General features: G+C 36.5%; 1 protein-coding gene across 2 annotated transcripts in view; it reads right to left on the minus strand.

Moving 5' to 3' along the window:
* Positions 1-24901, minus strand: part of lov (jim lovell) — a 106841-nt gene that overhangs the window by 12998 nt on the left and 68942 nt on the right. The window contains exon 1 of one of the 2 annotated variants that reach the window (XM_069059720.1): positions 1813-2239. The exons of the other annotated variant lie outside the window; for it this stretch is intronic. The gene's annotated coding sequence lies outside the window, so the exon portion shown is untranslated. Of the gene's footprint in view, positions 1-1812; positions 2240-24901 lie in introns of those variants that run through there. 2 annotated transcript variants of the gene reach the window in all.

Raw genomic sequence — 24901 nt, forward strand, 5'->3', positions numbered from 1 at the left:
TAATATACCGGGTGATCATTATAATTTAATATGAAATTAAAAAAATCATCCCACTGATCGGAAAACACAAAATAAAAAATAAGTAAACAATCTCAGCAGTCTCTGCATGATATAACACGTATATTTTAACGATTGTCACATTTTTATTTATGGTTAAAGAATTTATGAGGTTAATGAAAACTTCCGTGATAACACAAGAAGTGCTGCAAAACATGTCAATTTTTTAAGGTTGATTGGAAATTGGCTAATAACGTGTAATTAGTAAATTTCGGCCGAACACCGTAAATTTATTACGTACAGATATTACGTAATATAGCGGGGCCTGCCTGAAATTAAATGACTGACAATCGTGTACAAAAATCTTGGGCAACATTTTTTAGACATTGCTAAAAAAAATGATGTAAACCAATCATTAGTGTCATTGATAAATGACAATTATTAAAAATCACTTTGAAGTTTTTCTTGTGACATCAAAAAAGCAAGGAAATGGCACTATCGAATCAAAAGTTGGGTTATACTCAATAAAGGCCAGTTCACACATACTCAATTAAATGTCAGTTGTGGCCAAGATTCCGTGTCCAGAATAGTATGTACAGTTGTCACGTTGCTATTATGTAAAGAGCGCTAAAGCTTGCGGAAAATTTAATCATCCACCCTGTATAGCTTGTAGCGTGAATTGTTCGCGTCTTTCATTTTTTGTGTTTATTTTGTTAATTTTACTTTGTTTTAAAAATATGTTAAACAGCAAAACATAGTGGTATCATGTAAATATGTATTTCATAAACATATTTCAAATTAAGGAATTATCATTTTCTTGGAACAGATGTGTCAAAATATGTGTATAAGTAAATGACGTTTCAAAAAATGTAAATTACCTAGTTCCTTTGTGAACAAAAAAAAAGTATGTCACATAATATTAAATTTAAATTAGTAACGATTAGTTAATTGTGTTTAATTAATTGATTGCTTTGTTTACCGACAGAAGACTCAATTCACATATGTATTTATTTTTTTGTGATGATATAGAATTTTACGCTATTCAAATATCAGAAGTTAAAAAACACTTTAATCCTTTGATTAGTAAATCAGCGGTAATTTCGTTGCAATAACAAATGCTGTCTATTAAATTAACAGCGCTCAGGGTAAGTTTAACTTACGACGAGAGAATCGTATAAATTCGTCATAGAACCAATTTAGCGACAATTCAGAGTTACATGAATGTAAACTTACGTTTTCAAATCTAAACAAACGAACTGGTGAACGGAAGGAAAGCACATTTTTTCTGAATAATCGAAAATCAAGCGTCGATATGAGCGGTCAGCAGGACGTCTTCGTCCTGACTGTCATAATTTTGTACATTTTGAGGACTTGCACTTACGGTCTCATCTGGTACCGGTGTGAATAAACAGGAGGAGGACACATGACACTGGCAAGAAAGCAATCACTTTGCCGCCTCGAACCACCATCTCTGACAAGATCGAATGAATGAGATTTCTTACGGTGTCAGATTAGGAAGTGTCCGTCGAAGGCATAACAACACCAGCCGGTGAAAGCGGGCGGTAAAAAATCGTCGGGTTCCACCTCGTCGTAGGTACCCAAAACCAGCTTACCAGGAGAGGCACAAAGCACATAACCAGCACACACGGCGCGTTTTCCATCCCGGAAGGCATGCGTGCGGATTTGGAAAAGTGCACCCAGGATAAAAAGTTGTGGAGCACGTGGTCGGGCGCGTCGCGCTTCGCGCAATTAGCGAGGGCGAAGCGTCGCGACGCCGTCCACACACACCGAGGACGCGAGCACGTGGGGACGCACCTTGCACCGGGTCCCGCAGGAAGGCTCCTTGTGACGGGTCCGACTGCTTTCAAAAATATGCCGACTCGCAATGGACGCATAATTCCCGGATCCCCGTTAATGAATCCGATTAGACAAAGCTTGGCGAGAGGCAAGAACGCTTGCGCCTTGCCTCCCCTCATGCAAGACTCTCTCCCCACCCTCTCTTTACTCTTACTGTTTTACCCTTAGATATAAATTAAGGGGCGGCGAGTACTTAGAATCACACACGTACTCCTGCCCTCTCTCTCGGCCCGGCCGACCGCTAATTACTCCCGACGAGGACCGAGCGCCCCCCCTCCGCTTTGCATAAGTGCACTAAGAAACCGGCGGCGCCGCGACGGACGTCCTTCTCGGGGCACACACGCACGGAGCGCCGGCCGGATTTTTCGACAGCGCCAGTTTCCGGGAGTTCCGGGACGTACTGAGGCGATGCGGACGAGCGGCTTGGGTTTTCTGTGGCGCGCCAACGCGGGCCGACGACGACGCTTCCCCCCAGGAACCCGGCCCCCGAACGCTTTTTTCACAAGGAGGAGGGCGGGGGCCGAAGACGATGTTAAGTCGGGGTGATAAGGGCCGGTCAGGTATCTGTCGGGCGGATCGGGAACAGGTGAATTACGGACCTGGAAAGGGTGGCCTTCAGGTCGGTTAGGTTCACCGATGGAAATATGAATCGGGGGAGGTTTACTGACCGATAAAGGCGAATTCTGCGATTCCAAATGGGAAAGGAGTGTCCGGCCGTCTTTTATCACGAATCTAACAGACGATCGGTGAGGTATTTACGCACAGTGGTCATCTGGAATTGATATTTTTCACGTTATTCATTAATACGACCATTCGATTTTCAGTTAATTCACCTGATATTTGTGACCGATAAAACGACATACTTTCTGCACTGCATTAAAAGCTTCTGACCTCCTGCAAATCGTCTTCCGGCATTTATAACAGGTATTACATTGTAAATGGCCTGATTTTGACCATCATTCAAGACATTGAAAATGTATCAAATAAGATGATTCATAAATCCCCCACTTTTTAAATTTTGATTGATAAAAAAACCTGAACGCAATTTCTCTAAAAAATTAATTTTATTTGAGTAAATGAAGGAGTAATTGTTACCTTAAAAGTGGACTCTGTTAAATCAGGATTCCTGCAGCAAGATTTATAAATCTTGTGAAGGATCTGAAGCTTGTATGATAAGCGAAAACTTTTGAATAGTTTGCTTTGAAATATTTTCCTTTACGTTTCTATAAAATCCTAGTTAAATATGATATTGAAACTTCACTCCCCAACACTAGATACAGAGTGATTCGTAAAAGTTATGATGATACGATTAACAATAACATTTTGTGCGTTTTTTTGCCGCCACCATTTTTTTTTTTGTATTTTTTAAATTCTAAAAAGGAACAATTCTCATTTGAAATTTATAATATGAAATAATGTTCCTTATTTCAAAATTAAATTTAAATAACAGGCAGTTAATTTTGAAAGTTGTGTAAAAATCTTGATTCAATAAACCCTTTAAAGTGAGTTTTACATTGTTATTAGTCATTCATGTTACATTAAGTGATTAAGTTTTCTACCTATTTATTGCAGAAGAAACGCAAAATATTATGCAGTAAGAACGACCATTTTTTTCTAAAAAATAGTCATTACATAAAAAAAATCGGCATCTGTTAGCTTACAACAGTTTAATAATAGTACACTATTCAACGAGCACGTAATGATGGCTATTACCCACGAGGTGAAGTTTGCGGCACCAACCTTAGGAGGCGACTGTCATAATCATCTGAGTGGGTAACAGTCATTACGAGCCAGCAGAATATGATATTTTTTCTATGACGTATAAATTTCATCATTTCTGCTGTCACAATTCATTTATTACTACTTTTAGTAAAAAATGAGTCATTACTCACGGCAATGTTTTTGTTTTTATTAGCAATATCTTCGGAGTTATCTTAAGGCATTTTAACATATTTTTTGACATTTAACATTTGGTTTTAATTGATATTAAATTTCTGCATACCCACCCTGTACATTACTAAAACATTTTAAAGTGGAATTATGCAAATGAGTACGTAAATGCAATTTTAGCAAAGGAAAATAATACCCAATGAGAATTTTTATAATAACGGCCTAATTAAATAACCTACAGGACATAGAAATAATAAGATTCTTCGCGAAGGTAATATTTTTTTTGATCCACACCCAATAGAAAGAATCCCTCTTAAGAGAATACCCTCGCACACCTTTTCTTTTCGCAGTAAAAACTGTTGCATTATATTGATTTCAAATAAAACAGTCGCTAACATTCGGTTAATCTACAAACATAAACTTATCTTGATCGTTATTATAGTTCTGTTTTTTACGTTATGTGTTTCTTGTAAGGCCGGATTTATACTTTCATATCACCACCATAACGTATCGATCGGGTAACGACGCAAATGTAAATCACCGTAAAGATTAACACAACGTTTGCATAAACTGGTCATATCACATTGTGTTATTTGTCGCAAAATCGTAATGCATCAGCATTCAAAAATTTGCATTAGTCACCGTGGTGATAAAGAATACAAAAGTGAGGGTGGCAGCACGAGAAAATAAAACTATTGATAACTAGACAACAGTTTCTGACATGACAAGATAAATGAGACGCTCATCGTTTACATCATTTTCGTTTCTGTTCACTATCACTGAAAGAATTTGCGAATTTTACCTCTTACGCTACGTCACTTACGGTCCAACCTTTATCTGCAAGTAGCATCATGATTTACGTCAAAACAGGACGTAACGTAGAGCGTGGAAAGCACCGGACGGAGAAAGCGTCGAACATTTAAGATGACGGAGTGTTTAATCCCGTAACAATGTCAAAAAGAGTAAGAACAAGAATGACATGTGACTCACGTCTGACGTCAATCTTTTAGGCTTACATTGTACCATACGTCACTCGGTCGATAAATCAAAACGCTAGATTAGAAAAATTCTTGGATACACCGCGTAGATGCAGGTGAGTGTTTGTCGCATTTCGAACGTGCCAGTCTGTAGATTATGCAGCCTGATAGCAGATTTTTGTCAATATTCTCGTCTTGTGACATAACATTAAAACAATCGAACGAGTAGCACGCTCGAATCGTTTTGCACTCTTGCAAACACACGCTGTTTTCTAGGCTTTCTACATTTAATTTCACTTGAAATATGTAAAGCAAAAAGTGTCTCAAGACTGGAACTGTGACACGGTGACAATCCGACAAATAAAATGCTCGCTGGAATTATGTTGAAATCGAAGAAGAAATACCAGCGAAAATTTTTTAAAAATAATTAAAAAAACTAAAATAACGGCATAACTGCAAAGGGGAAAATGCTTCAGCAACAAGGAATAATAATGACGGTAATACCTAATAATTAAATTAATTTGATAATAACACTCTTGCAATAAACATTCAATAGAAAGCTTGCATTTGTTGGTGCGGCTGTCAAAGCACCAACAAAATTTTTCGAAATGTTTTGACCGTTTCAAAAAATTTGTAAACAGAAATGTTTTTCGTGCATCCCGTTGGTCATTTTTTATTTACTGTTGCAATGTAAACTCAAACTTGATGCTGGAAGGCAATTTTCTTGTAGAATCTCTCACGTGCATGAACTTGTCTGCGACTCGTGCTTATTTCCACAACAACAAAAGTATTCCTAAGCTCCTAAATAATTCATGCACTTAGGAGATTATAACTGAAAACTGCTTTGCGGTTGGAAAATATTACCTGTAGTAATGTACCTATTAGTAATCTTACACCAGGATTAGTGAAATGATGCTTGAAAATTTAGATTTGTTGAAAATGACAGCAACCTTTTTTTTACTCGTGTTGTGCAACTGGAGAATTCATAAAGAAAATCCGATTTAAAAAATACAAGACAACTTGACTGCTTTAGTTCAGAAGAATATTTTTTCGGGAATACATATGATGGATAGAAAAAAATATGGTGGCCAAATAAGAAGTGAATCACCAAAGTTCCAGAAAGGTGGTGTGACTGCATTTCCAAGAATTGAAGCAAGCATTGAAAATTTTGTTTCACTAAGAGGAACAAACCATAGACGCTGGTCTGTGACAAAATAAATCCTGAAGTTTGCACTACTTCTTAACAACTGTTTTGCAAAAATTCTACCGTTGCCCTTATATTGTTACTTACGTTTGTCTCAGCCATTAGGTGAAGAAGTTAAGAAACTAGAGCACCAAGAAATATTCCTGAACGATTAACAACTTTGTCCACTATTTTGGAGGGTAGATTCCAGACGAGTACCGTTGTGATTTGACATACGGACTCCCGTTGGCAAATTTTTGAAAAAAAACGAAACTCCCGCACCAAAACGGATTACTTGTTGCAACTTTCTCGATCAAATTTGCTCCCTCTTCCCGTATAAATTCCGCCACTAACACGCCGCGTTCGCCATTAAAATTCAACTCCCCGACGAAATGGCACTATTAACCTGTTGGGCGTCCTCGCGCAAACTAAGACCAGGTTGTGAGGCCGTTGTCCGTCAAAACACCCATCATTTTTCCAAGAAGTACCACCGGAGAGATGGCACCCCACCCCACCGCCCAGGGGAGACCCGAGAAAGCCAACCCTCGGCCGTCAGTCAATCGATCAAAGAACGATCGACGCCTCAGAACACGTAACAGCGCCGCAAATGAAATTGTAATAAATTAATAATTCAAACAAACTCATTAGCGAGGCATATGCGGAGTAATGTATCCGAGCTGGCTCATTAATAATTCGAAACTTTAAATGAATCCGAAGTTCAGATATAAGTTCTACATGTGAACGTAATAATACAAACGCATATATCACTCGAAGCGTCACCGGCTAATGCCAGGGTGGCACCTGGGCCCGCCGCCGGTCACGTGGTCTCGCTTAGCCCGATTCTGTCGAATCAAAACGCGGAAAATGGAAAAACCGCAACTGGGGTTGAGGCAGTTTCAGACAACTTTGACGGAATTGACAGGGCTGAACACTAAGAGGCAGAAGAAAATCAAGTTGATGAGGAACAAAGATTTTCGTCGCATATTTCATTAATAATAATATATTACGAAGAGATTTAATTTATCCAACCGACACTTAAATGGAATTATTTACTTACTGTAGTAATAGTTTTTCCAAGTATTTGAATGAAACTGAACTGCAACCGTGTAAATTTGAATCTTTTAATTACGTTAGTAGTTTCTCATTGCTTTCTAAATTACAAACTTTTAAGTGTTTAAGCCATAGATCACTAAAAGCAGAACAAATTTTGCGTTAAAGATATTTTAAAACTATTTGGAAATTTTTCGATAAATCAGTAATAATTAGAAAATGTCTCCTATTTTCTATCTTAAAACATGTTGAAGTATGCTTAGAAAAAGGTGCTACAACAAAAAAAAATGGTAATTAGAAACAAAGCAAGCTGAAACCCGTATTAATAATCCTGATAGATGAAGAAATAAGAAAATGTCTAGATAAAGACAAAGAAGAAATTGAAGAAAATTTGAAAGAGAAGCAAGTAAAACACGGCATAATATACAGCATGTACCAGAAGTTTTAAAGTAAGAATTAAAGTAGGAATTTCAAAATAGAAGAAGAAGAACAGAAGAAATGATGTGTGATGGTACTAGACTTCATAGTTAGGAAATAGAAGGAAGAAATGTAATCAAGAGAAAACACACCAGTTCCAGAATAAACATGTGATTACAGAATGGATATTTTGAAGAAATTAATTAAATGTGATAAGATGGACTGAAGATAATGTAGAAAATCGAAAGGAATTGTGTAAAAATACGATAAAGGAATTAGAGGAGTAGACAAAGAAGAAAAAGTTTAGAGTAGACAAAGTGTCAAGAATGTTTGGAATGTTGAGAAGTTAAAAAATATTAGAAAAGAACTTTCAGAAATATTTAAACTAGTGTGGTTTATTCCACCGAAAGAAAATATTCTTTAAACTTTTATTGGATCTTCTGAAATTATAATTGTCATCTTTGTTAAAACGAGTTATACACGTTAACAGTTATTAAGTATTTGAAAATGAACTAACTAATAGCTGCGGCTAGACTTCGCCTCGCCACAATTGCGCAAACCTCACTAATTGCATTTTCTTTAATAAGCAAACCTATTGTTATTATTATTATTAAAAATTTGGTGGTGGGGAGCGTCGCGTGGAGGGGGTGGGGCGCGCGTTTCGAACCGTCCCGGTCCGTCTCTGTCTTTCTTCGGGGAGGTGTTCTGGTTTTTCTTCGGAAAGCGAAAGTCTCGCGGAATAATAATCAAGAGCTTTATTCTCGACCAATAAATACGACTGTAGGATTTTAAACTCATCCGCAGCACAATTATTCAAGTTATAACATATTCTGGTTTTAATCCGTGCAGGCTCTCTTTGTTTATCGAGCGGAGGAAATGAGTCCGTTTCTTTTCATCGGGGCAAAAGTTTTAATGACCGACGCCGTTCTCTTCTTCTCCTTCTTGTCTTTTCGCTCGTTGCATGCAAGAAGGAAGAATTCGAATCGATAATTGTCACGGCCGTGCTCAACACACACGCACCCCCACGTAAGGGAGGACGCGGCGGCCTGAGAGACAGAATCGAAGGCGAATCTGGTCGCGGATGACGAGGTGATACTCACTGCAAACGTCACAAGTGCACACGAATTTTAAACACACATAAGACGTATCCACACACCTACACATATGAATGTGTGCGGGAAGGTTTTGTTGACGCACAAAAAGAAAGTTTCTTACAATTTTAATCGCTGGTAGTTCGAGGTTTCAGTATTTTTCTGCAACTCATACGATCGTTTCTGATATACGAGTATTTTGGAAAATAGTTTCATCAGCTAATCCGAGTTTTGTACATTTCGAATTTTTTATAGAAAGGTTATAATTTTAGAAATCCTGGTACTTGATTTCTTTTTATCGACTTCGTCTCGGTCTTCAATTTCTGGGCTTAGCACAAAAAGTCTCACTTCTACTCTTAATGTTATAATCTGCAATTCTGCTATTGAAATATCGAAATTCAGCAATGTGAGTGTCATTTTATTATGAAATAATTCTTTCGCAGAAATTACGTTGTAAACTTGAAATTTCATACCATTCTGTTCTCATCTTTAAACATCGGAATCATCAATCCGAAAGTAATATCTATCGCGCCTTCAATTGAAATCCTGGGCTGAGTAGGCGTTGGAAAAATTAAACGGTTTAGAACAGTGTAAATTTTGAATTTCCCGCCCTTTGACACAAATGACATTTGTTTATGTTTAATCTGCACATAATTGGACATGTCTGTTTTCAGCAAAAGGTGCCCTTTGATAATTGCTGCGAGAATAGGAAGTTATTTTATTTTTAATGTAAAATATTGCAAAGAAAGAAAAAAAGAAAGATTTTGTTGGCTCTAAATTTTAGGTTAGCTGTCAACATGCTCCAATTAATCTACGCTTTAAAAAACCACAACAATTGACGGTTTCCAACGCTTTCCCAGCCCAGGAAGAAGGAAGAAGAAGAAGCAGAAGCGAAAAAGGACTGAAAAGTAAAAAAAAAAATTTCTTCGTTTCGAAAAGATTAACAAGACAAAATCCATCTGTCATATTTTTGTACATTGTTATAGGTTTTAGAGAATTTTGAAAATACAAGATAAGAGCGGTGTGTTTCGAAGAATTTTGGAGTCCAAAAATTCTAATTTGCATTCTTATATTTTGGCCTTCTCAGCTTGATCATTTTCAACAGTGTTTACCTGACTTGTTCTCATTGTTGTTTATAATCCACAGAACAAAAACAGTGTCCTGTACACTTTTAACTTTCCGACAAGTCATAAACTAAACGTTTAGCATGATTTTGTTGCTTTGTAGAACAAATACCTGCAATGTATGTTTCTCGGAATGAATTTTTGTATTAGATACTTCTAGGGAGTTGTTAAAGCCCGCACTTACCCATCCTAATTACCATCAATAAATTTAGATACATAATCACCTAAACTACTAGCCTGGTAACAGAGTTCCAAAAACTGTTGCTCACTTTTTAGTAAATCGGTTTTTGAAAATGTAATAAAAAATATGGTAATTGTTCACTTTAACTACTTCTGGAATTTTCGCGTTTTTTCTGGCTAGACAGCCTCAGGACGTCCTCCTACATCGTTTCCCACCAGTCAAACCTTGTGCAAATGAAAATTTTCCTTACCCTTTAGTTATACTAAGACTTGACGCGACCTTGAAACACAACAAGAGAGAAAAAAATGGCATTTGCACAAGGTTCGAATGGTGGGACACGATCTAGGAGGACGCCCTGAGGCTGTCTAGCCAGAAAAAACGCGAAAATTCCAGAAGTAGTTAAAGTGAACAATTACCAAAAATATGACATATTTCCCAAACACACCTGATGTACTAAAATAATAAATATTTTGAAAATACTGTCCCCATTCCATTCTATTCATGTTTACCTACACTATTGAGCCCTCCGATTTATTTCGTACCCCCTGAGGTTCATATACCAGACCTACCCGTGCCCCGATAAGTGCTTCACGGTTCGGCAAAAATTTTTGCAGAAAGAATCTGCATCGGACTAAGCTGTAAAAACCGTTGACAACAGCCGTATAACAATCAAATTCCTGTCATGTCAATATGTTTGTAGAAAGGCCTCGTCGTAAAAACATCCAAGTTGACCATCGGATGTACATTAGCATAGAGCAAACCACCATCCGCCCTTTCACAACGCTGCCAAAGTTATTTGGCGAATTCGTAGGAACGAGGGTGGTTGACGGTTCATGTGCATGTGAAAGGGATTAGAAAACGTTCTGTTTTATGACTTGGCGTGTACCTGAAACATGGGAAATTCCCGCGAGCTGAGGGTGGATGGACGTGGATGGCTTGTAAAATTTTATTGTGATTGTTAGTCACAGTTCGACTTTGGGTGTTATTGTACGAGTTTCGGTTGGCACTCAATAGAATAGAAATAAAATTCCACTCATGTATTTTAATGATTCCTGTTGTTTCATTTAATTAAGTAAAATTGCAATATTTTTTAAATAAATTCTAATTGGACTGGCATTAGTGGAGAATGTTTACAGTCTCTGTGGATTTAACGAATCATCAGCGAAGAGCGAACTACGCGGATCTAAATCGGAAATAATATTATCGTTGGGAGAAGAAGTGGTCCTACGCGGATACCTTGAGGCGCGCTGGAACACGATATACGTCAGACATCAGGTCTTTTGTTGTATTGTTTCTGCTACAACTGCAGTAGATAAAACATTATGTGTAGATTCACAAAGCCTACTTTATTCTATCAAACATAGAAGCAGACATTTTTTTAAATTAGAATAGTAGCAAATATTTCAAGTTTAATAAAAAGCAGAATAAACAATTAGCTTTTGGATAATGAAAAAGACGAGATCGACATCAATAAGACAAAATCAAATGCCGAAAGCGTATCAAAATGCAATTGTAGAAATAGCCTCGACACCACATTGTGGTAGAAGAGAAACCCAACTATGAATGAATGATTTTAGCAAAGGTCAGATGAAAATCAGCACCTCTTTCGAAGAAATTTGTTTCGATTAGAACGCAAAAGTCAAAATCATTGTTTTGCCTGGAAAAAAATCGTCTTTGGTCTTTGATATAATTCCAGGGCAAAAACTCAAAATAAAGAGTCGAACAGTACCAATAATAATAAGGTTCCCGGAACGGACAATTAATCTGCAAAGAATGGCGGCGTACGTGTGTCAGTGGCAACGGTAAATCCTCAATACACAAGAAACGGAACGTATCTTGCAGAAATTGTAATAAATTTCAATAATAGCATTCTAATAAGATGCGCTCGCAAAAAGTCGCCTTATTGTGCTCGTCCAATCCCAAGTGGGTCGGAAAAAAGGCCGCGAAAAAATCGGGACGCCCCTGCAAAAACGTGGGCCCCGATTCGTTCCTGCAAACCGCAGGATGGGATAAATTCGATCATCTTTGGGATTTTTTCCGATCGGGCGCCTTTCACTCCTAAAGGTCAGTCCCGAAGAGCGCCGTGTGGATCGCGTGTTTCCACATAGAATCGAAGAAATACGAAGGGGACGTTGTAATGAAGTCGGTAGTTGAGGAATGACTCCATGGCTGTCACTCTAAATTTGATGGATGTGTATAGTTCCTTTATTATGGCAGCGCTGGTCAAAAAACGATCGCGTCGACACATTAGATTGTGTCCGAGAAATAGCCGCATGACCGGTAGCCGAGATGTCAGGAAATTTGCGGTTGAGACTTTATTGCTTTCTTGTCGGCCATGGAAAAATTTCAAATGGGATATGTGAAGCGGAGCCAGGGACGGATCGAGGCGAAGAAATCATACCAAGAGATCACACGCAAGGTCTTGCGCCCACTCATGGTACTCTGCTGACAGAGGGTCCATCAGAAAGTCCAAATGCTGCAGTGTCACATTCTACGTGACTTAACTGTAGTGACGTCACAAATTATTTCCTTGTTTAATTGAATTTAGTTTAAAAGAGGAGTTTTTGCAAAAGGTAACACTAGAAGAATCATCTACAAGTTTTTCACATTTTTAAATTAGTCGATTTCCATGGAAAGACTAGAAATTTTTCAAAAAATACTGATTTAAATAGAATATTGTGTCGTACAAAGTAGGAACCAAAGTTATCAAACATTTTTGACACTTGATAAGTAATCAAAGCTGATCTCTTGGTAGCAACGCTAGTAACAGAAAATGTTTTTACAAAAATAGTCTACTACGATCTTACCGTATTACCGTATAATACCGAGTATTATACAGGGTGATTCTGAAATAAGTATGGAAAAAAATGTGGAGTATCTTTGACACAAAATAATTCTGCGTAAATGACTTTCGGAGGTGAAATCAAAAGGATGGAAATTACCCTATATCCTTGTATTTCCAACGCCTATGAATAGGGAAATTTTGTCCGAATTTGTTCATTTCATTAGCAACCATTGTTACATCAACGCCACAATAAAGTCGTAGGTGCAAGCACACTGCTTTGTAAATGTTTCTATGGAAATGATCGAGAGGAGTAAGGTTACGTTTGTGACTGACGGGCACCTTAGTTGCTAACCTACCAAGATAATCAGGTATAATCATCTTTAACTCAGCAGCGTACTAGCAATTTTGACCAAATTTTCAATCATTTGTATCTGGAAAACGAAAAATCTTTTATAAGGAAAATTTTTCGTCAATGACTTCTTCTCATCATCACCAGTTACCGGTTTTTTTTCCAAACTTATTTCAGAATCACCCTGTATAGATGTGGATATCATATGGATTATTATATTTCTTGGTCCATCTTCGCGATGGAAAATATTTCGAAAAAAATAATTAGCAACAGTCTATAAATAATTTTGGTCTCATTTAGTACAAGGTGTTGGTTTTTGATGAACCTCAACAATTTTGTAATATTCCTGTATGTTGGGTCTTAATTTTCAAAATTTTGATAATAGTGATATTCAAAATAACAAAAATGAAGATGTGTCAGTTTTTGATTTGGAAATTGCTAACACATGTGAAGCAACAAATGAATAATTTCATTTTATCTTTAAGCGGTCGAAATCGCGCCTTTGTGTATCTCTATACGATTGAAGTGATTTTGTTTTGTAACCGGACTTGAAACACTTCAAGTCCTAGGAGTTGCAATGTCTACAGGCGGCTCAATTTGAAGATCTTCTTTTTGTAACTCTCAAATTATTCTATCAGCTCGTTATTGTTGAAATCACTCATTTATTTTTGATAAATCCAAAAATTTGAAAATTCAAAATTGGTCTAATTCAGCTGAGATTTTCCAACTAAGCTGTGAAACTGCTTTCTTAAGAACAATATTGTTTGAACAGTTACATGGTCATGTTAAAATTAGTAGCCCCTAGCAAAGTAGTGATTGGTGATAATTAATAAGATAATATAAACAGTAAGATATGTCATATCCTTTAGAGTTGCATTCTTGATAGAGTTGTTGATTGCAATTAAAATTTTAATGCTTTAGATCATTATCACCAATCACACTATTTTGGTTTTTTTTTGAAGATGAACCAATCGCTAACTAGTTTAACAATCCATGACACTCGACTTTGTTACTTCCTATATGTCAACGACTCCTAACTAGACTGTACTTTATTCTGATTTATTTTTAATTATTTGTTAGTAATTAATTATCCACTAAAGCATGTTATTAGAACTACACTTCCGCATAAACCGAAAGTGACAATATTTTTATAACATTCCGCTCTGATTGGTAATTATTAGCCATTCATTCATACAAAAATTTATCTCGGAATAAATCAAAGCAGACAAGATAAATAAATATGTAAAAATTAAGTTGCCTAAAATTAATTTTTAACTGGTCCATAACATTTTTTTACTAGTCTTGTTCTTTACAACACTTTGATTACAATTTTGTGTAATGTCTTTGCATATTATTTGATAAAAGTCAAACTCCTATTATTTTCGTCAGACTTCATTCAAAGTTTTGTTCAACTTTTTTGTTTGTTGTATTGCAGTGCAAAAACTAGATGTAATTTTTTGCTGCAAAAAGAAAATGTGGGAACCTCCGGAGGGTGGCCCCGGCCGCGTCGGCCGTATCGGTACGGTCCTGATCGCGCTAGTTTTTCTTCGGCCGTGGTTTTTGTAGGTGAAATCGACTGCAGAACAGTCAATCGGACATGAATCATTGAGCGGAACTCTCCGTGTACCTGGCCGTTCCTCTTCGCTGTCTAACTGCAATTTGCAAATCATTCCAAAAGTTAAAAGACCTCCGCAATTCACATGAGAAACACAAATAGCACGGCTCGATCCATTGATTACTCCGGAGCAGTCCGACCAACGGGAAAAAAGACATCACTGACCACTGTCCCGAATGGATTATGGCGGCTACTTTCTTTTTGCGTGTGGACGCGGCCTTAGACACACCGTAAGATGCACGGCTCGCGCTTTTTTCATTTTATGCTAATTAAACGAAAAAACAGTTATCTCAATAAAATGATAAAAAAAGAAACGGTTTCTCAAAATTTAATGTATTTCAAAAAATATATACAAGGGGATTTTTGATTTATTTAGCAGTATATTCTACACAACTATGCAGCATGATAATGTATGTAGTACTCGTATACACACTCATGTTCAAATGCTGAATCATCTACCAAAAACTTTACGAAATGAAAAAGAAATTAATTTTTTTTAACCAACCTCAAGAATTTTAACATTAAATTATATTGTTTTATATTAAATTAGTTTTCAATTAAGTATATAATTACATAATTACGAGGAAATAGTGACAAAAACAAAAGTAGAAAATGAAATCAAACTATACTACTTCCTTCTAAAATCTAAAGTGATTCAGTTATGAGAGAACTGTGAAAGTGAGTGAGAAAACAAGAAAGAAGATATTGGACAGCACAAAAGAAAATAATGACCAAGAAACATCCTAAAGCTATACGTCAGAAAAAGCTGAATGTTTGGATAAAAAAAGGTGTGAAGCAAGGTTGCTCATTGTTGTTTACGACATACACTGTTGAATTAACACAAACGGAATTAAAAAACATACAGTAAACACCATTTTAAAATTTAAATTAGTAAATGTGCAAAAACTTAATAAAACTATTAAAATTAGTCTGTTGTGAAATTTGACATTTAAGAGAATAATAATACATATTTTTTATAAACGAAAAAATACTAAATTTTAAACGGTTCAAAGTAGCGGTTTTTTAGATTTTGATAAAAGAAATAATGTTGTTGATGAGTAATAACCAAAAAAAAAATAATTATTCTATCGAAGTGAAATTAAATTTAGAATTTGTTGGAGTAATTTTTACTTCTTTTAGTTGCGTCTCGAGATAAAGTTTTTGTTCGCAACATTTATTTAAATGAGTTCACGACTGGAATATTACCTTTTGATGAGTATAGAATTGGAAAGGGCGGGTTCAGTAATTTCCAAATAATGTGCTTTTTGTAGTCAGTAGAATATGTCGTTAAAGTCCAGTGGAAATCAATTGTTTGAGAATTTAGAAAGTTTTGAATTAAAATTAAACAAGGAGTCAGCTTAAAAGACCGATTCTTGCCAAAAATTCAACAAGATTTCGTTTCCCGATTTGGTTAAATGGTGGGGTGGTAATGAAACATAGAATAAGTAGAGCAAATATCTGCACATTGGTAAAATTATTATTTTATATTTTCTTGGTTGTTATTCTTGGTCGATTCGATTAGAAAAGTATTTTCTACGAGAATTTGGTAGTAGACGTCTTGGATTTTCTCATGGGCTATGAGTCATATCTGCGCAAACGACGAATATCGGTCTCAAGTACGCGCTACGAACCGACTGGAAAACATCGTCATTCGTTACGTTAGTTCCGTCTCGTAGACTTTTCACTGGTATCGCTCCGCCTTCGCGCAGATATTTTCAAGGTCAGAGCCCATGAGTGAATCCAACACCTTTCTACTACTTAAGTGTTACAAAACAAAACTGAAATAGAGTAGCGCTTTTCATAAAAAATATTTTCAAAATTGTAATCAGGATCATCAGCTGTAACAATTTCGTTGATTTTAACACCGTTGGCGATTTAAAAATTGCAAATTCGAAATCAATTAGAATGTCAAATTTTTGTTCGATTAAATTTTTTCATCCCTCCATCCCCTTTGTTTCACGAATTCCTCACCGCTGAAAATGATTACCGGTCCCTAATTGCATTTTTATTATTGGTCTAAGAAAATCGTTCCGTGTTCGTGTAATCAACCGTCTGTTTGCATTCGAGTCGCAGTTCGTTTTCTTCGTCTTGAATTATGAATTAATTCTTGTCGCTAATGACACAAAACATATTGGTAAACGATTCCAATACATGAAGCCACCATTAACAGGCAACATCTTCGCCGAACTACCTTTAACGATCCGAAATGACATTTCCAGTGGTACGGCGAGATTTAATAACGGTACAACCAAAGCCTCTATGAAAATACATCGAATCCCGTCCAACAATAGACAACATTACCGGACGATTCCTAGAAACTGTAATAAAACCGAATAATGGGATGATAAAAAGTCGATGCACGATGTTATTGTTGGAGTTTACGCAAAAATGACGAGGAGCGATGTGAAATGGGCCATTTAGAGGTGTTTAGAGAATGACAAGGAAAAACGTGCCCAACACGGGACACCATTCGATTTAAATTGGAGACGATTTAGGAGAGGATCGGGTGCAGGTTCCCCGAAATCACGCCACGGAATAAGTGCGACTTTTCAGTTTTTTATTTTTAATAAGTCATGAAGTTTCGTGGAAGTTGCGATGGGAACTGATGGCTCTTACGCGTGGGAATTACGTTTGACATGGTCGTACCAAATTGGAAAGCTCAGGAGTGTGCTGTGGTAGCCGCATGCGCAGCGGGAAACCATAAGAAAAAATACAGGAACAGTTGCAACAGAATGCATCCAAATTATTCAATTTGAACTTAAATCAACAAACACTGGATTCTAAAGAACAAATCGTGTCATTGCAGAAAGTACGAGTTTTATGACGTATGATTGAATTGATGCACATGAATTATCAGTTATATCATTGGATTTAATAATAATAATAAAACATAAAACACAAAAAAGTCAAAATGTGGAGGCGAGACGCCGGTAATTATGTTGATAAGCACTGCACTATTACTTGATAGTATTATCCGTAATAGTGTATGTACTCCGGCAAAATTGCCGTGCCGCCGGGTGGAGGTGGGATACGGTAATAAGAAGGATTATTCAAGGCCTTTGATAGAATAATTGCTAAAAACATGAATGTTTTGAATAGATTCTATTAACAATAGGTGTGTATATTATAGAAAGGTTGCAGATAATAGATTTATTCAAGACGTGATCTAATAAATCAGCGTTATTATTTTCATAGAGCATCAGTATTTATGAAATTTTGATAGTTTATGTGGAGAAAGTAGCGCGTTTTATGAGCTTCATGTTCATGTATTGTTCCCAATTATTTTGGAGATATTGTAATTGGTCAATTTTGCTTAAAAATCGATTAGCAGATTATCTGGTTACACCAACTAACTCAATCCAACTAAAAGTGAACACACGAACCCCTTCCCTTATCTTTCACATAATTAGATTAGCACCTGTTTGTTAACTTATCTAAAGCATCTTTAAAAAATTGTACATCAGGCACATTAGATGCGCTTGAGTAGATGGATAAGTCATTAGCGCCAAGGCAAAAACAGCAAGGAAAGATTAATGTCACTGGAAATAATGACTTAGTTGAGAGCTTTTAAATTCAATTTGCAAATAAATAATACGACAAAATGATGCATTAAGTGATGCTGTATTTCTAGTAAAAATAAAGTAGTAAGTGCTTGTGTATCCATTCCAAGATATTACTTTTGAGACAGGTCGCTTGGTGCTGCTTAGAATCCATTACAACTTATCTAAATCGTGAAGACAAGCACGAATAAACTTCAAATCATCAGCAAATGAAGAAACTTTAAATAAAAACCACATCGATACCGTTGACATAAACCAAGATAATGATGGACCAATGTGAGAGCCCTGAGGTACACCTGACTTATTAAACAAGGAATACGAGAATTATTGCTTTTGGAGACCAAAACTTGTTTACCTCACTAATGATAGACTTTGAGTGTAGCTTTCATAAATTTCTTTAAGAAGACTGCTTGAGTGAGTTCATGAAGTTCAAAGGACTAAAACCTTTTGTTACATCCTTGGGAGAAGTACATATTATACATTTAATATAGAAAATACCCTGTGTCTCAATAAATCTACTTTGAAATATTTTTTGTTTGTTTCTTGAAAAAAGTTTCGTTTCTCGTGCTACGCCCCACGTATGCAAACACCCGTGTTAGACAATATTCGCTAATCCAGTTTGGCGTAATCGTCGATTAAGGCAGAAGAGCGCTAAACGAGCACTTAGCACACTCCCTAAAACAGCAATAGTGCACACAATGAGGTAACTAAACGCATGAGAAGGCATGTTGGAAAGAAGAAAAATAAAAAGCGCCGACATGGAATGACGTGCGGCGTGGTTCACGCTTCGCGATTTCCCATTATTCTTGTATGTACACTTGTACAGATGTGTAACAGAGAGTGAGTGTGTAGACACTTGGACGTTGGTCGATGAGTGTCGTTATCGATGGCGATCGGAGCTTTCCGATATTTTATATATGTAAATTGGGTGTGTATCGCATCTCGTTTGTTCCGATTAAGACATATTCGAACCGATCAAAAGGTTAATCTTAAACGACGTCGACAGTCACGCGAGACTATTTTTATTCCGGGTTTCCGTGTCCACACTCAAATCTACACGAATAGACCTCGGTCCGAAGTTGCTGCATTCATTTATCTGTGTAGAGGCTGTTCCGAAAATAACAACTCAAACATGGAAATTTAGACATTCCTTCTGCGAAAAATTTCTCGACACAAAATATCAAGAATTTTTAACTATAGATGAAACAACTAACTTTATTTTCTTGATACTCTAGAAATAGTATTAAAATATGTTTTTTGTTCTACACTGTCAGAATTTGAGAATTTTCTCCTGTGTGAATGGATTTTGATAAATTTGACAACTTGTCAAAACGAAACGTCAAGCTAATTTTAAAGATTTTTAGCGATTTGGAGCCTTTAAGGGGCTCGTCGAAAAAAAAAACGTTGTATTCAATTCGTTCTTGTGTAATTTGGGCTTTTTTTGGCACTCGTGGACCTTTAAAACTCTCGTTTCACTCGAGTTTTAAACTGGTCCACTCATGCCAAAAAAAGCCAAAATTACACGCGAACTCGTTAAATAAATAACTATTTCTTCAAACCTCAGTAAAATATTACATTATACTGCTGGTTTGATAATGCAAAAGTGTCACTTCATTGCCATGGGCATCTGGCGAGCGGCAGATAAAGTCAGTATCACCGCTGAGAACTGGCAGATAAAGTAAACTTGCTTAAATCATTTGAAATTCCCAACAAATTCGTTTCTGAATGTGACATATTGAAAGCTGAAGTGAATAAATAAGGTTTAATCAAGAAACTTGTACATAATTGCAAAACGTATGTACTTACAAAATCTATTCAAATTAAAACGGGCTGACAGACGAATAATTATTAAAATAATTTCTTAACATTTCTTAATTTGTTATGAATGTTTGATGAAAAAATAGTATGTACAGGGTGTTAGTAAATGGTTGGGAATAAATTTCGGGGTGAATTCCTTATGAAAAATGTGGCTTAAAACCTAAATAAAGTTTTTCGTTAAAATGAGTAGTTTTCTCAAAAAAATAAAAATTAATATATTCTGGCATATCCGTATTTTTTTTTGAAATACTGCGAAATAATGGTTTTAAAAAAAATTAAACTTGGAACGTTGAATTAAAAAAAAAATCAAAACTAATGCGATTTTAGGCAGACAAATGAACTAATTAGAGAAATTCTCAACAGTGGACTACATTTTTTTTTTGAGAAAACTACTCATTTTAACGAAAACCTTTATTTAGGTTTTAAGCCACATTTTTCGTAAGGAATTCACCCTGAAATTTGTTCCCAACCATTTAGTAACACCCTGTATATGTTATTCGGAGCAAAAATAGTTTTATGTGCTTTGGCCGGTTTGTCTGCCAGCCCCAGCACATAAAACTTCATTTTTGCTGCTAATAATTCTTTATGCCAAATAATTTTTTTTTTCTTTCTTTGTTGTCTAGGATTGGATTTAACCAGTTCATTGATTAACAAGTTATTCCAGATTTGTTTTTAATTTGTTGTTTGAACAAATTGTACCTAGAATTAATCTTATATATGACGTTTTCACTTGACGCCTACCGCCTAGGCAAATATGTTACACGATTTATTTCAATCTTTACTACTGACTTTAGGCACTCTTTACAATGCGTGGGTACCTTGTACATTACACGTAACATAACAAGTGGGTTTCAAGTAATGAGGATTTCTCTATCTTAATAAAACTGAAATAAAGCAGGAATTCTTCTTCGATTTTTAATAGTTTTGTTCACCATTTTTTCACAACACAAAATTATACAAAAAATGCAGTGGCTCCCAAATTTTTTTTGAAAACCTTTTAGCCTCTTTTTCAAACATTTGCATAAGGCATTATTGGCTCAATCGTTACCTATTGTAGAGTTCTACCACTGGTTAAAATATCTGCACAACTTTCAAAGTCACCCTGTACATATTTTGTACTTTCAAAATGTTTTAGTTCATTTCAGATTTTGTAATTTTCAAATTTCTAGTATAGTTGGAAACACTAGAAAAGAAAATTAAACTTGGTAAAACTCTTTCGGCCAGCTCGCACTGACCGCATCCCGTACCTTCAAAAGTATTTATTTTTTCGGAAACCTAAAAAACATAAAACAATCCCATAGTCTTCCACACTTCCGTCGTTAAAAATCCAAGAAATCGATTATCGATTCTCCACCGCCATTCGTTCCGTCCCACCTCGCCACCCAAAACCCCATCGGTCACCGGTCGTCCGCGGCCCTCCCGGCCATCATCCCCGTCTTCTCCCCGAGACAAAAAGACGAAACGTCGGTGTCATCCGCCACCAATTAGGCTCGCCTCCGCCGCTCCATCTCACTCGATCAGGCCGAAGACGGCGGAACAGCTGGAGCGGTAAATGATCGTCACACACCAGAGGATCGCGTATATGACCATCATACGCGTCTTTGGCCGCCGATCCGTGACCGAAATCTGGTCGGCCGTGGACGGGACGAGAAGAACAACGGCGATGCTCGCGTTTTTTACGTCTCGGCCGGCTGCGACGCACCTGTCGCCGAAGAGGATCCGCGCCGGTACGGCACTGGAGCGTGCAGACGTTGAGGTGGAGGCGCGTGGGGTTGCGGCGCCAACCCCGACACAATACATCACCTTCGGACAGGTGAATATGTGAAAACGACTACCTGACTCGATGCGAAATTGTCTCTGGTGCGTGCGAGTAGGGGAGGGAAGGCGCGCTCGGAGCGCGGGTTTCTCAGCACATGGAGTTAATGATTTCAAATGAAAATAATAAAAATGAACTGATACTATTCCAAATTATATTAAGTTTTTTTTTCGAAAGAGTGATTTTTACTTCTACTCTGTGACAGAAAACAATGATGAGTCTAAAGTTCAACTCATTATTCATATTTGACACATCTTTGGTAGAGAAATTACAATTTATGTTTGTCTGAGAAAGTTAAGTTCTTGCTAATATTCTGTGAGAACTATTAGAAATAAACAGTGCTTAACGTTAACATACATCAAAATACTTAAGATTCAAAATAAAATTAAAAATAACGGGTCTAAAACTGACCTTTGTGGAACACTTAATCAACTGTTTCCTAAAAGTGATGAATAAAAAACACTGCCAATACAAAAATCAAATCTCGTAAAGACAATTTGTACAAAACAGGAAAAAATAATCTGTTTATCAAGTGTGTTAAAAAAGTAAAAAAAGAATAAATCAATTTCGATGTTCGATATTTTGGACAATAATTTCAGATATTTTTTATACTTTGTTATTTTTATTTCTTCAAAGTGAGAACACGTATAAAAAATTAATTCTAATAGTTCTTCCTTGAAAAATAAAATCATCGGATAATGCAATAGTGAGCACCACACGAAGCTTATTACTTTGGAATGCGAAATAAGAGCAAGCACCGCAGAACTATCGTGAAAATCTTCTGTTAACATCATGGTACAGTCATCATGATTGAAATGTGTATTCAATAATTTACATTTATTCTTGTATGTCATCTGTGTAAGATACGTCAGATTTATCCATTGGAATCTTGTAAAGAATCAGAAATTGAACAGCTGGAAAACACCTAAGGGTAGGTGTTCACTAGTCCACATCGTACGTATTGAACGAGTACGTGTATTTACTACATTATGTCGTGGACACCGACTGTGGGATAAAACGGTGAAGATCGACAACGTGTCAATTAACACAACATTTCTGTCATAAGTGACAGCATGTTAAATTAGTAATAATAATGTACGAATTATTTACAAAATACGGGATAATTCCTAATTTAACATCTGAAATTGCAAAAGATTCAAATTGCTTCAAAAATGGGTACCATTTAGTAGCTAGCAAAATTAAACAATAGTATATAAGTGATAGCAATGCATGATTATACAAGAGTGACCGACGAGTGCGCTTGCGCACGAGTGGGACACTTTTCACGAGTTTCATAATGGCATTTCGATCACGTGTGACATACGACGTTTTATCTTACAGGTGCAACTATTGCAAAAAATCCAAGAAATGAAGTTTCATTCAATAAAATGACAGCTGTCAAATTTAGTCACTTGTGAGTACTTTATATCAAGTTAAATGGCAGCTGTCAAATTTACTCGTGAGAATAGTCTATTTTTTAATCAAAGAACTACGACATGTTGATTCAGGTTTGTAAATATAAAATTTTACTAAATTCAGGGAATTTAATGATATCTATTGGCTATACCAGCCAACGTCTGTCATTTTTAATGTCCTTGATAGTACGCAAACTCGCAGCTAAAATTTGAACGTGTTATTAAAAATGCCTCGCAAAGTAAGACATTTATTAAACTCTCAAATTAGTTGTTATTAAGTTTATTAACATGCTGCACTACTAATATCTCTAATAACCTCAGTTTTTATATGATGAGATTTTTCACCCTATGTCAAAAGTGTACAATGTTGTCAGCTCTATTTTGGGTGTAAATTGCGGTGTTGTGGTTCGTTGATTAAAAAATAAAGTATACTTTATCTCACTCGTGATTAAAATTTGACTTCTGTCACCGAAAACAATGGTCTAAGGTAGCTCAAAACTCCACCTGTAAGATAAAAAATTTTACTCATCTTACTAAGCACAAATTCATATTATTTAGTCATCATTAGGATTATAGTTAAATTGTTTATTATGTTGAAGAAGATTTTCCTCATTTATTACTTTCATTTCTTCTTCTTAATTTTCTTCATCGAATAGAGAAAAGGTTTACACTGGACACCTCGCAATTTGTTTGTTTTCATTTCTTCAGAATAATTTTCCATTCGGCGTTAGATTTACCACCGTGCTCTTCCTTTTTTGTTGGACGTCTCGCGTCATTGGTACATCCTGCGTTTGTTTACTTTTACTGTTAGGAACCGTGCCCGTTTGAAATGTTGCAGGTGACTTTTCAATTATTATTATGATTTACTGTCCCCTTTCTGCATTCGCCTCTTTTTAAAGCCGCGACGGAATCGTTGCAGCTTCCTTATTGGCCGTAACAGAACAATCTCCATCAATCAGAGATCCAGTCAAACTGAAAATTCGTCGATACACATTTATTTGCAGATTGCAACTCGATCGCTTTAACAACTCTCTTGGTAATTATCCATGCAATTAGAGGCGTATCTAGGAAATTCCTCGACGTTTCGCAGACCACGAACGCCTTTACAACAACACACTAGGCTCTTTACTTGGCAAAAATGTGCCGGAATTAAACACACCACCTGTTATAATGCCTGATGAACTTGATCGTAAATATAGTCATCAGATTAGCTTTATGATCGAGTGAAAGACGGTGAAGGGGTAATCATAACCGAGAGGAGTTTAAGTGGGACGTACTGTATATGTGGTGGAGCACGGAAGAGCACTGTCGAGCAGGGGCTCTCAAAACGGCAAAAATTAAATTGCTACAATTATTTCGCTCATCTAGATCAAATCGGAATTGAAATGATGTTGTAGTAGATGGTGTTGAAAGTGGTGCAGCACCATCATGTTAAATCTCGGTCTATACTGTTGGGGAAAAAAAGTTAAATGATTCAGTTTTGTCTTTTTGGTCGTGTTTGATTCGGGCGGGGAATCTGGGTTTCTGCAAATTTTTGGTAAAATTGATTAGAGGAGGGGGTGGATGGAACAATGGCCGGTCTCTATTGTGTTGCAGAAACGATATTTGGCATACGTATACGTCGTTCTCATGTACTTTATACAAATAACAGTCCGAAACGCTAACACAACAAGAACGTTTAGAGAAATGCAATCCATTATTCAGAAAGACAGCGGTAATAGCGTATGGCTCCGGGAAGGCCCCCGGAACAAATAAGACAAAGAAGGATGGGGATCG

The sequence above is a fragment of the Tenebrio molitor genome, chromosome 9 (assembly GCF_963966145.1).
Source record: "Tenebrio molitor chromosome 9, icTenMoli1.1, whole genome shotgun sequence".
Lineage (NCBI taxonomy): Eukaryota > Metazoa > Arthropoda > Insecta > Coleoptera > Tenebrionidae > Tenebrio > Tenebrio molitor.